Source organism: Coffea arabica, chromosome 2e, assembly GCF_036785885.1.
Source record: "Coffea arabica cultivar ET-39 chromosome 2e, Coffea Arabica ET-39 HiFi, whole genome shotgun sequence".
In the NCBI taxonomy this organism is placed as follows: Eukaryota; Viridiplantae; Streptophyta; class Magnoliopsida; order Gentianales; family Rubiaceae; genus Coffea; species Coffea arabica.
Window position 1 is genome coordinate 42259582 of NC_092313.1, and position 12014 is coordinate 42271595.

The following is a 12014-nucleotide window of genomic DNA, read 5'->3' on the forward strand; positions in this document are numbered from 1 at the left end:
TTTGGTAGAGAAATAGCCCTTATATGGTAGGATAATACTGCCAAATTTGGTGCCATTCCAAGTCCGTTTCAGTGTTCAACCAACGTCCCAAAGTTCATGTTTAAATCTGGAAATTCTTGATCGAGGAGGAAATTTTAGCCAACTTTGAGCTGCTATATCTTGGCGCTCAAAACTTTGATTCTTGTTCCGTTTGTTTTGTTTTAAACTTTGATTGTAGTTCTAATTGAGTTCTAAATTTCGGAGGCTAGTTCGTATTGTGTGAATTTTGCTGGATTTTCAAAGTTGGTCAAAAACCAACCCCGGAACTGTCTTAATGGTCCAAAGCAGCAACCTTGAGTCAATTTTTGAATACCTTCCGTTTGGAATCATGGAAAAGTATCTTCTAGGAACTTTTAGTGTTTTTGAAGAAGTTTCCAACGGTATCAAGCTTTCCAATTTTGGACCTACAAAGTGCAAGATACGATTTTTCTAGAATTGACACCCAAAGCTGAAATTTGGCAATTTCTTAGAAAATGAGATTTTGGAAACTTGCCTTTTTTTCTCGATACCGATTGAACATTTTGAACTCGATTTCATGAAAAATGTTAGTCTCTCTCTTTAGACTCTAAAACTTTACTCTTGAGCCTCGATTATTAATAAATAAGGCCCAATTCATGAATTCCCTTTAGATTGTACAACCTTCTTTGATAAGTACGAGTTCTAAGTGATAGTGTATAATAGTTAATGGTTATTTGCTCAGGCGCTCAAGGGGACCTTCAAGAAGAACTCGAAGTGGACGCCTAGACACTTGTTTGAGTATTTACTCTCTTGTTGCAATAGGTGAGTGTTCCATATAGGAATACGTAATTGGAATAAGTCTATGACATGCTTAACCCATGGTCATTAAGTGTTAAGTGCTATATGATAAGAATTTACCACACTCATGCATATTCGAATGAGGTATACTTGAATTGCTCGACATGAAATACCTGAAGTATGTATATTTGAACTATTCGATATGAAATGCTTAAAGAGCATATTTATGTGATTACTTGAAATGCTAGATATGAAATGCTTAGAGAGCATATATATACATGATGTGTTTACATGATTAATTATGCAATGGCAGCATAAGTCGGTTGGAGTGAATCTCCCCGACTCTTACGTGGTAAAAGTGGAAAACGGCCAATGGCGGCCTATTAAAATGACATATGTCTACCAATTAACCGTAATTACCACCGTTAACCGTTTACCGTTTACTGTTAACCGTGTTTACTTACCGTTTTCTAATCTATGTGGTTACTTGCTTACTTGATTATCATGAATCACATGTTATATGAAGTTGTCCATCATTGTTAGGCGAGTGTGTACTTTACCTCACTCGACCTATTCAAATGATGAATTTTATTTTTGTCGAATTACTTGGTTACATGTGCATGTTGTAAGCTATAAGCTGAACTTGGGCCCTGCCTCGGTTACTGACCTACTCGAGCCAGGACTGGGCTCGGTCGGGTAGGTTGGAGCCCTGGACAACCGTTTCGGTATACTCGAGTATTACCACTGGAGGGATAAGGTGATGGCCAGTCAAACCGAGGGGATCCGGAAGTCATAAGGTGCAGATGACCGACAGAGTTCCACTGGAACACCGTATCCTACAGTATATGTTTACCTTGTATCATGATGATTGTTTCGTGCTAAAATGCCAACATGAAATCCTGAGCTATGCCTGTAATAAGCTCCAATCACTCGTGAACTATACATGCTAATGTCTCATACCATGATAAATGTCTCAAATTACCCGTACAATGATTATCACCTCATGATAACATGCCATTGTGTAACCCTGAACCATGCATATGATATGCCCAACTTACTTGATTTATTTGAACTGTTAGAGTGTCTTGGAACCTCACTGGGCTGTGTAGCTCATACCACGTTGTGGATTTCTTTTACAGGGTTCGAGACCAAGGGTGCTCGTGAGTAGTACTAGATTGTTTTCTTTTGAAAACTTTAAGTTATATTATAACGGATGGCTATTGTACCCTTTTCCGTTGGGTTGTATTTAAGCTTGAAAGCTACATAATTGTAAGTGTGAGATATTTGAAGTACTTTAATTATGTATTGAAGTTACTTATAGTATTTCGAGCTCTTGAATGATGGATTGTAGTGAGTCCTGGCGAGAGCTGGGCAGGCGTCCCGCGGATACCCTTTGGTTCGCCTTAGGGAGAAGTGGGGGCGTCACAGTTGGTATCAGAGCTTAGGCTTCAGATCTTTATAGTGTATCCTAGGCTTAAATGTTTAGGATGCCGGACTGTGGGACTGGTTTGAAAGTTAAATGATTGCTTGTAGCGATGAAATTTAGAGCCACTTCACGTGGTCTCTACAAAGGAGCAAGATAGGGCCAAGTGGTGTTATGGTCCTTACTATGTGATTGAGTAAAGGCTTAAGTGCCCTTCTAGAAATGTAAGCTGTGAATTATGAATGTTATAGGTTGTAAAACCTTTATCTTGATAATTGGAGGGAATTTGATATGTATGATGGGTAGGAATCTCGAATGTGGTGATTTACTCTTGGGACCGGCCGGCTCGAGATGTGAATTATCCTATTTTTGGATTCTTGTACCCGAGTACTTGAGAGTGGAAAGCAACCCTAAGGACTTGATATCTCCATTTGTGGAGAATGGGAATGAATTGATATTTCATGAGAATGGTTACAGGAAACCACTAATTGTTTGGTTGGAGTGGCATAATGATTAAGAACGGGAGATGAAAAATATCGTAACCTAAAAGATCCTTGTAGTGAGATTGAAATCGGGCACGTTAGGGAATGACAATCGTCTAGTTCCAATTAATTTAGTGAATCCTTACTTGTGATTTTTATAGTGAGACGATGGGAGTAGAACTTAAGAGTTTGCACCTTGGAGATGAATGTACTTGTGATAATCACTTGTTTATTTTTGTTATAGACTTTGACTTAGTATGAACTTTACTTGGCCATAATTTGTGTTATGATTTAATGAACTCTAGTTTATATTTACTTGCATAGTGATAATGTTATTTGTGTAAGTGACTTCATCCCCTTTAAATGTTGCTACTGGTATATGAGTATAGTTCACTTTTAGCTAAGTGTGAGGTTTATACATATGCGTATAGATTAGTTGTGAACATGGAAACTAGAGGACAACGAAAGGGACGTCAACCTAGACAACCCCGAAATGAAAGAGTAGCTAATGGGTCCGATATTGATCAAAACGTTGAGCTAAGTGCTGGGAGAGGAAATGACCAGATGGGACAAGTTTTAACTCGCATGACGGATATCCTAGAGCTCTTGGTAGCTCAACAAGGTCAAGGTGTTGGATAAGGAAACCAACGTGGAAACCAAGAGATAGGGGAGGATCGAGCTTTAGAGCGGTTTCAGAAATTCTCTCCGCCCAAGTTTGCTGGAGGACCTGATCCAGAGGTGGCTGAGAATTGGTTAGAAAATATAAGAAATATATTCGATGCCTTGGATTACACCGAGGAGAGACAAGTCACCTTTGCTATATTTCAACTTGAAGGAGCAGCCCGAGCATGGTGGAATGTTATAAGAAACAAGTGGGAAAGAGATCAAACCCTAAGGACTTGGACAAACTTTGTGCGTGAATTTAATGAGAAATTTCTTCCTCCACTTGTCCAAGAAAAGAGAGAAGATGATTTTATAAAGCTTCGTCAAGGAACTTTGAGCGTAGCTGAGTATGAAACACGCTTTACGAAATTATCTGCATATGCCCCAGAATTGGTGGCTACTGAACGGAAGAGAATAAGACGGTTCATCCAAGGATTAAATTTAGAGATCCAAGATGCCCTTGCCGCAGCACAGGTTGAAACATTTAGTGACGCTCTCGAAAAAGCGCAAAGGGTAGAAAGCACAAAATCTCAACTGAGAGTTTTTCAAGCAAGGAAAAGAGATGCATCTGATAGTACACTAGGAGGAAATGGACCACCACCCAAAGTTAGAAAATGAGTGGATGGAGTAGGACTATCACTTCCTGCACCACTCATGATAAAGGAACCAAAAGGGACTACGTCCCGAAGAGCTCCAGTAGGACAAATGCAGTCAAAGAGGACCTCACCAGCAAGTCAGGTCACAGTGTCTCATCCAACCTGTGGATATTGTGGAAGGACGAATCATATTGAAGAAAACTGTTGGCTAAAGGGACAAAAGTGTATGGGGTGTGGAAGTACCAACCATAAAGTTCATGACTGTCCAAGGAGGTATCCACGAGAAACTACTGCTCAACAAGGAAATGGAACTGTCTCTCGACAAGTCAATGGAAGGAGAAACCGACCAGTGGCATCTGAAAGAACGCATGACATGAACACACCACACGGTTCAGAGTTGTCTGAGATTACAGAAGGTATGAATTTCGAGGACGAAATTCTTTTAAGGAGGGGAGGTTGTGAGGACTCGCAAAATTTACTTATTTAATCTCCTATTTCTAGCTTATTTAATTATTTATTTGGTCTTTTACTCCGAATATTATTTTCTAAGCTCTTGAGACCTAATTACATGGAAATATAGTTTCATTATATTTTTAAAATGACTTGTTTCAAAAATTAATTTTCGGAAGCTCATTTAGTGAAAATAGTGAACACGTCTTTGGAAATCTTGATCGATTGAGAGTACAATAGGTTTGAAATATTGGAGACATGTACAATGGACCTAAATTAGGTATCTTAATGTTTAAATACTCAAGTGATAGTTATTAGTACTATCGTTATAAGAATTTCTCGGAAGTTTCGCCTTATTGCGCTTAAATTGGAGATACGCGTTTTCACACGTGCGATTTAATTTAGGAACTTTAGACCCTTATTTTGGGACAAATTAAGAGTGAATAATAGTTATATGAATATAAGTGCATTAGAGGTTTAGTGCACTAGTGAAACAAACGCGAGAGGAAACGAGCACGAAACGCGCGCGTTCGCGCGCTATTGCAAGGTTGACTTTTGGAACCAATTTTGGCCACAAATATCAAAGCTTCCTACGGAAGCTTATCATCAGCCACCATTCTTCTTTTCCTTCTCAAACCAGCCGTGCAACACCAAGAGAAGGAGACCAAAATTCCTTCTTCATTCACCTCTCAAACTTGCACCAAATCACTTGAAATTTCTACCACAAACTCACAACAACTTGGAGATTCATCTAGGCAAGGAGGGGAGCTTCATTTCCACGATTTTCTTGAGGCTCAAAGTGACCAAAAATTTCTGATCTAGTCATCCAAGAAGGTAGCAAATCATCCAACCCATAGGTCTTAGTTTTTGTAAGATATATTGCACATATACGGTTATATAATCATGTGGGTAGCTTTGTTTATGGTGTAAAATGAAATGGGTGGGCTCTATGAACTCCCACCTTTGTCTTGGGGACTGATATCATGTTTGATGATGGATTTAATGTTGGTTTAGTGCTCAAAATGGTAGATTAATGGTGTATAACTAGTAGAAACTTCAAGGAGTGCATGGAGTAAAAAGTGACCGTTTTACCCCTGCCTTGTCCGACCATTTTTGTGCAACATTTTGAGGTTCTAATGACTGGATTATGTTGTTTACATGTTATTGTGAGTGTGTACAAAATTTCATCGAAAAATAACATGATTTGGTTGGTTAAATGAGTTGATTTCCAAAGTCAGCAAAACTGGAAAATGAATCCCGTATTGGCCAGGCAGTCATTTTGTATCGACCATAACTCTTTGCTCCGATGTCGAAATCAAGTGCCGTTCACGGCACTGGAAACTAGACATTCCCAGCTTTCCATTGGTACCAATTTTACATTCTGGTTCCAGTTGAGTGAGCCACACCATTCGATTGAAAATCACTGTCCTGTTTCGTTGCTCTCCAGGAGACAGGACAGAAATTGCTTCTTGATGCTCAAAAACGAGCTGTTTGTGAATGGAATTTGAAAATGGTTTCTTCTGAGAAAATTTATCTTTATGAGAGTGCTTTCCAACGCCATTAACCACGCCCAATTCCAAGTTAAATTGAGTGAGTTGTGGCCAATGTTTGAAACTGCTACAGTGATAGAATTTTCCACTTGGACAGATTTGTAACTAACAATGATTTGGGACTTGTTTTCTGAAGCTTCTTGGTATAAATCACCTATCAAATGTACCTTAGACATTATCTACTGAAATGAACCATGTTTGAGGTGTTTTATTGGCCAAACGTTTTGAAAATGGAAAAACGGAAGTCCAAGGCAGATTTGCCGAGGAACTTCTTGGGACTTTAGTGATTTCGTTAACCAACTTTACGAATGAATTTTCCTACGAAATTTGGTAGAGAAATAGCCCTTATATGGTAGGATAATACTGCCAAATTTGGTGCCATTCCAAGTCCGTTTCAGTGTTCAACCAACGTCCCAAAGTTCATGTTTAAATCTGGAAATTCTTGATCGAGGAGGAAATTTTAGCCAACTTTGAGCTGCTATATCTTGGCGCTCAAAACTTTGATTCTTGTTCCGTTTGTTTTGTTTTAAACTTTGATTGTAGTTCTAATTGAGTTCTAAATTTCGGAGGCTAGTTCGTATTGTGTGAATTTTGCTGGATTTTCAAAGTTGGTCAAAAACCAACCCCGGAACTGTCTTAATGGTCCAAAGCAGCAACCTTGAGTCAATTTTTGAATACCTTCCGTTTGGAATCATGGAAAAGTATCTTCTAGGAACTTTTAGTGTTTTTGAAGAAGTTTCCAACGGTATCAAGCTTTCCAATTTTGGACCTACAAAGTGCAAGATACGATTTTTCTAGAATTGACACCCAAAGCTGAAATTTGGCAATTTCTTAGAAAATGAGATTTTGGAAACTTGCCTTTTTTTCTCGATACCGATTGAACATTTTGAACTCGATTTCATGAAAAATGTTAGTCTCTCTCTTTAGACTCTAAAACTTTACTCTTGAGCCTCGATTATTAATAAATAAGGCCCAATTCATGAATTCCCTTTAGATTGTACAACCTTCTTTGATAAGTACGAGTTCTAAGTGATAGTGTATAATAGTTAATGGTTATTTGCTCAGGCGCTCAAGGGGACCTTCAAGAAGAACTCGAAGTGGACGCCTAGACACTTGTTTGAGTATTTACTCTCTTGTTGCAATAGGTGAGTGTTCCATATAGGAATACGTAATTGGAATAAGTCTATGACATGCTTAACCCATGGTCATTAAGTGTTAAGTGCTATATGATAAGAATTTACCACACTCATGCATATTCGAATGAGGTATACTTGAATTGCTCGACATGAAATACCTGAAGTATGTATATTTGAACTATTCGATATGAAATGCTTAAAGAGCATATTTATGTGATTACTTGAAATGCTAGATATGAAATGCTTAGAGAGCATATATATACATGATGTGTTTACATGATTAATTATGCAATGGCAGCATAAGTCGGTTGGAGTGAATCTCCCCGACTCTTACGTGGTAAAAGTGGAAAACGGCCAATGGCGGCCTATTAAAATGACATATGTCTACCAATTAACCGTAATTACCACCGTTAACCGTTTACCGTTTACTGTTAACCGTGTTTACTTACCGTTTTCTAATCTATGTGGTTACTTGCTTACTTGATTATCATGAATCACATGTTATATGAAGTTGTCCATCATTGTTAGGCGAGTGTGTACTTTACCTCACTCGACCTATTCAAATGATGAATTTTATTTTTGTCGAATTACTTGGTTACATGTGCATGTTGTAAGCTATAAGCTGAACTTGGGCCCTGCCTCGGTTACTGACCTACTCGAGCCAGGACTGGGCTCGGTCGGGTAGGTTGGAGCCCTGGACAACCGTTTCGGTATACTCGAGTATTACCACTGGAGGGATAAGGTGATGGCCAGTCAAACCGAGGGGATCCGGAAGTCATAAGGTGCAGATGACCGACAGAGTTCCACTGGAACACCGTATCCTACAGTATATGTTTACCTTGTATCATGATGATTGTTTCGTGCTAAAATGCCAACATGAAATCCTGAGCTATGCCTGTAATAAGCTCCAATCACTCGTGAACTATACATGCTAATGTCTCATACCATGATAAATGTCTCAAATTACCCGTACAATGATTATCACCTCATGATAACATGCCATTGTGTAACCCTGAACCATGCATATGATATGCCCAACTTACTTGATTTATTTGAACTGTTAGAGTGTCTTGGAACCTCACTGGGCTGTGTAGCTCATACCACGTTGTGGATTTCTTTTACAGGGTTCGAGACCAAGGGTGCTCGTGAGTAGTACTAGATTGTTTTCTTTTGAAAACTTTAAGTTATATTATAACGGATGGCTATTGTACCCTTTTCCGTTGGGTTGTATTTAAGCTTGAAAGCTACATAATTGTAAGTGTGAGATATTTGAAGTACTTTAATTATGTATTGAAGTTACTTATAGTATTTCGAGCTCTTGAATGATGGATTGTAGTGAGTCCTGGCGAGAGCTGGGCAGGCGTCCCGCGGATACCCTTTGGTTCGCCTTAGGGAGAAGTGGGGGCGTCACAGTTGGTATCAGAGCTTAGGCTTCAGATCTTTATAGTGTATCCTAGGCTTAAATGTTTAGGATGCCGGACTGTGGGACTGGTTTGAAAGTTAAATGATTGCTTGTAGCGATGAAATTTAGAGCCACTTCACGTGGTCTCTACAAAGGAGCAAGATAGGGCCAAGTGGTGTTATGGTCCTTACTATGTGATTGAGTAAAGGCTTAAGTGCCCTTCTAGAAATGTAAGCTGTGAATTATGAATGTTATAGGTTGTAAAACCTTTATCTTGATAATTGGAGGGAATTTGATATGTATGATGGGTAGGAATCTCGAATGTGGTGATTTACTCTTGGGACCGGCCGGCTCGAGATGTGAATTATCCTATTTTTGGATTCTTGTACCCGAGTACTTGAGAGTGGAAAGCAACCCTAAGGACTTGATATCTCCATTTGTGGAGAATGGGAATGAATTGATATTTCATGAGAATGGTTACAGGAAACCACTAATTGTTTGGTTGGAGTGGCATAATGATTAAGAACGGGAGATGAAAAATATCGTAACCTAAAAGATCCTTGTAGTGAGATTGAAATCGGGCACGTTAGGGAATGACAATCGTCTAGTTCCAATTAATTTAGTGAATCCTTACTTGTGATTTTTATAGTGAGACGATGGGAGTAGAACTTAAGAGTTTGCACCTTGGAGATGAATGTACTTGTGATAATCACTTGTTTATTTTTGTTATAGACTTTGACTTAGTATGAACTTTACTTGGCCATAATTTGTGTTATGATTTAATGAACTCTAGTTTATATTTACTTGCATAGTGATAATGTTATTTGTGTAAGTGACTTCATCCCCTTTAAATGTTGCTACTGGTATATGAGTATAGTTCACTTTTAGCTAAGTGTGAGGTTTATACATATGCGTATAGATTAGTTGTGAACATGGAAACTAGAGGACAACGAAAGGGACGTCAACCTAGACAACCCCGAAATGAAAGAGTAGCTAATGGGTCCGATATTGATCAAAACGTTGAGCTAAGTGCTGGGAGAGGAAATGACCAGATGGGACAAGTTTTAACTCGCATGACGGATATCCTAGAGCTCTTGGTAGCTCAACAAGGTCAAGGTGTTGGATAAGGAAACCAACGTGGAAACCAAGAGATAGGGGAGGATCGAGCTTTAGAGCGGTTTCAGAAATTCTCTCCGCCCAAGTTTGCTGGAGGACCTGATCCAGAGGTGGCTGAGAATTGGTTAGAAAATATAAGAAATATATTCGATGCCTTGGATTACACCGAGGAGAGACAAGTCACCTTTGCTATATTTCAACTTGAAGGAGCAGCCCGAGCATGGTGGAATGTTATAAGAAACAAGTGGGAAAGAGATCAAACCCTAAGGACTTGGACAAACTTTGTGCGTGAATTTAATGAGAAATTTCTTCCTCCACTTGTCCAAGAAAAGAGAGAAGATGATTTTATAAAGCTTCGTCAAGGAACTTTGAGCGTAGCTGAGTATGAAACACGCTTTACGAAATTATCTGCATATGCCCCAAAATTGGTGGCTACTGAACGGAAGAGAATAAGACGGTTCATCCAAGGATTAAATTTAGAGATCCAAGATGCCCTTGCCGCAGCACAGGTTGAAACATTTAGTGACGCTCTCGAAAAAGCGCAAAGGGTAGAAAGCACAAAATCTCAACTGAGAGTTTTTCAAGCAAGGAAAAGAGATGCATCTGATAGTACACTAGGAGGAAATGGACCACCACCCAAAGTTAGAAAATGAGTGGATGGAGTAGGACTATCACTTCCTGCACCACTCATGATAAAGGAACCAAAAGGGACTACGTCCCGAAGAGCTCCAGTAGGACAAATGCAGTCAAAGAGGACCTCACCAGCAAGTCAGGTCACAGTGTCTCATCCAACCTGTGGATATTGTGGAAGGACGAATCATATTGAAGAAAACTGTTGGCTAAAGGGACAAAAGTGTATGGGGTGTGGAAGTACCAACCATAAAGTTCATGACTGTCCAAGGAGGTATCCACGAGAAACTACTGCTCAACAAGGAAATGGAACTGTCTCTCGACAAGTCAATGGAAGGAGAAACCGACCAGTGGCATCTGAAAGAACGCATGACATGAACACACCACACGGTTCAGAGTTGTCTGAGATTACAGAAGGTATGAATTTCGAGGACGAAATTCTTTTAAGGAGGGGAGGTTGTGAGGACTCGCAAAATTTACTTATTTAATCTCCTATTTCTAGCTTATTTAATTATTTATTTGGTCTTTTACTCCGAATATTATTTTCTAAGCTCTTGAGACCTAATTACATGGAAATATAGTTTCATTATATTTTTAAAATGACTTGTTTCAAAAATTAATTTTCGGAAGCTCATTTAGTGAAAATAGTGAACACGTCTTTGGAAATCTTGATCGATTGAGAGTACAATAGGTTTGAAATATTGGAGACATGTACAATGGACCTAAATTAGGTATCTTAATGTTTAAATACTCAAGTGATAGTTATTAGTACTATCGTTATAAGAATTTCTCGGAAGTTTCGCCTTATTGCGCTTAAATTGGAGATACGCGTTTTCACACGTGCGATTTAATTTAGGAACTTTAGACCCTTATTTTGGGACAAATTAAGAGTGAATAATAGTTATATGAATATAAGTGCATTAGAGGTTTAGTGCACTAGTGAAACAAACGCGAGAGGAAACGAGCACGAAACGCGCGCGTTCGCGCGCTATTGCAAGGTTGACTTTTGGAACCAATTTTGGCCACAAATATCAAAGCTTCCTACGGAAGCTTATCATCAGCCACCATTCTTCTTTTCCTTCTCAAACCAGCCGTGCAACACCAAGAGAAGGAGACCAAAATTCCTTCTTCATTCACCTCTCAAACTTGCACCAAATCACTTGAAATTTCTACCACAAACTCACAACAACTTGGAGATTCATCTAGGCAAGGAGGGGAGCTTCATTTCCACGATTTTCTTGAGGCTCAAAGTGACCAAAAATTTCTGATCTAGTCATCCAAGAAGGTAGCAAATCATCCAACCCATAGGTCTTAGTTTTTGTAAGATATATTGCACATATACGGTTATATAATCATGTGGGTAGCTTTGTTTATGGTGTAAAATGAAATGGGTGGGCTCTATGAACTCCCACCTTTGTCTTGGGGACTGATATCATGTTTGATGATGGATTTAATGTTGGTTTAGTGCTCAAAATGGTAGATTAATGGTGTATAACTAGTAGAAACTTCAAGGAGTGCATGGAGTAAAAAGTGACCGTTTTACCCCTGCCTTGTCCGACCATTTTTGTGCAACATTTTGAGGTTCTAATGACTGGATTATGTTGTTTACATGTTATTTTGAGTGTGTACAAAATTTCATCGAAAAATAACATGATTTGGTTGGTCAAATGAGTTGATTTCCAAAGTCAGCAAAACTGGAAAATGAATCCCGTATTGGCCAGGCAGTCATTTTGTATCGACCATAAATCTTTGCTCCGATGTCGAAATCAAG

General features: G+C 39.0%; 2 long non-coding RNA genes across 2 annotated transcripts; both read left to right on the forward strand.

Moving 5' to 3' along the window:
* Positions 1 to 737: 737 nt before the first annotated feature.
* LOC113729538 (uncharacterized) lies at positions 738 to 2118 on the forward strand. Its single transcript, XR_003458137.2, has 2 exons — positions 738 to 819; positions 1935 to 2118. It is a non-coding gene; the product is annotated as an uncharacterized lncRNA (long non-coding RNA).
* A 4904-nt stretch (positions 2119 to 7022) lies between these two features.
* Positions 7023 to 8403, forward strand: LOC113729533 (uncharacterized). Its single transcript, XR_003458133.2, has 2 exons — positions 7023 to 7104; positions 8220 to 8403. It is a non-coding gene; the product is annotated as an uncharacterized lncRNA (long non-coding RNA).
* The last annotated feature ends 3611 nt before the right edge of the window (positions 8404 to 12014 follow it).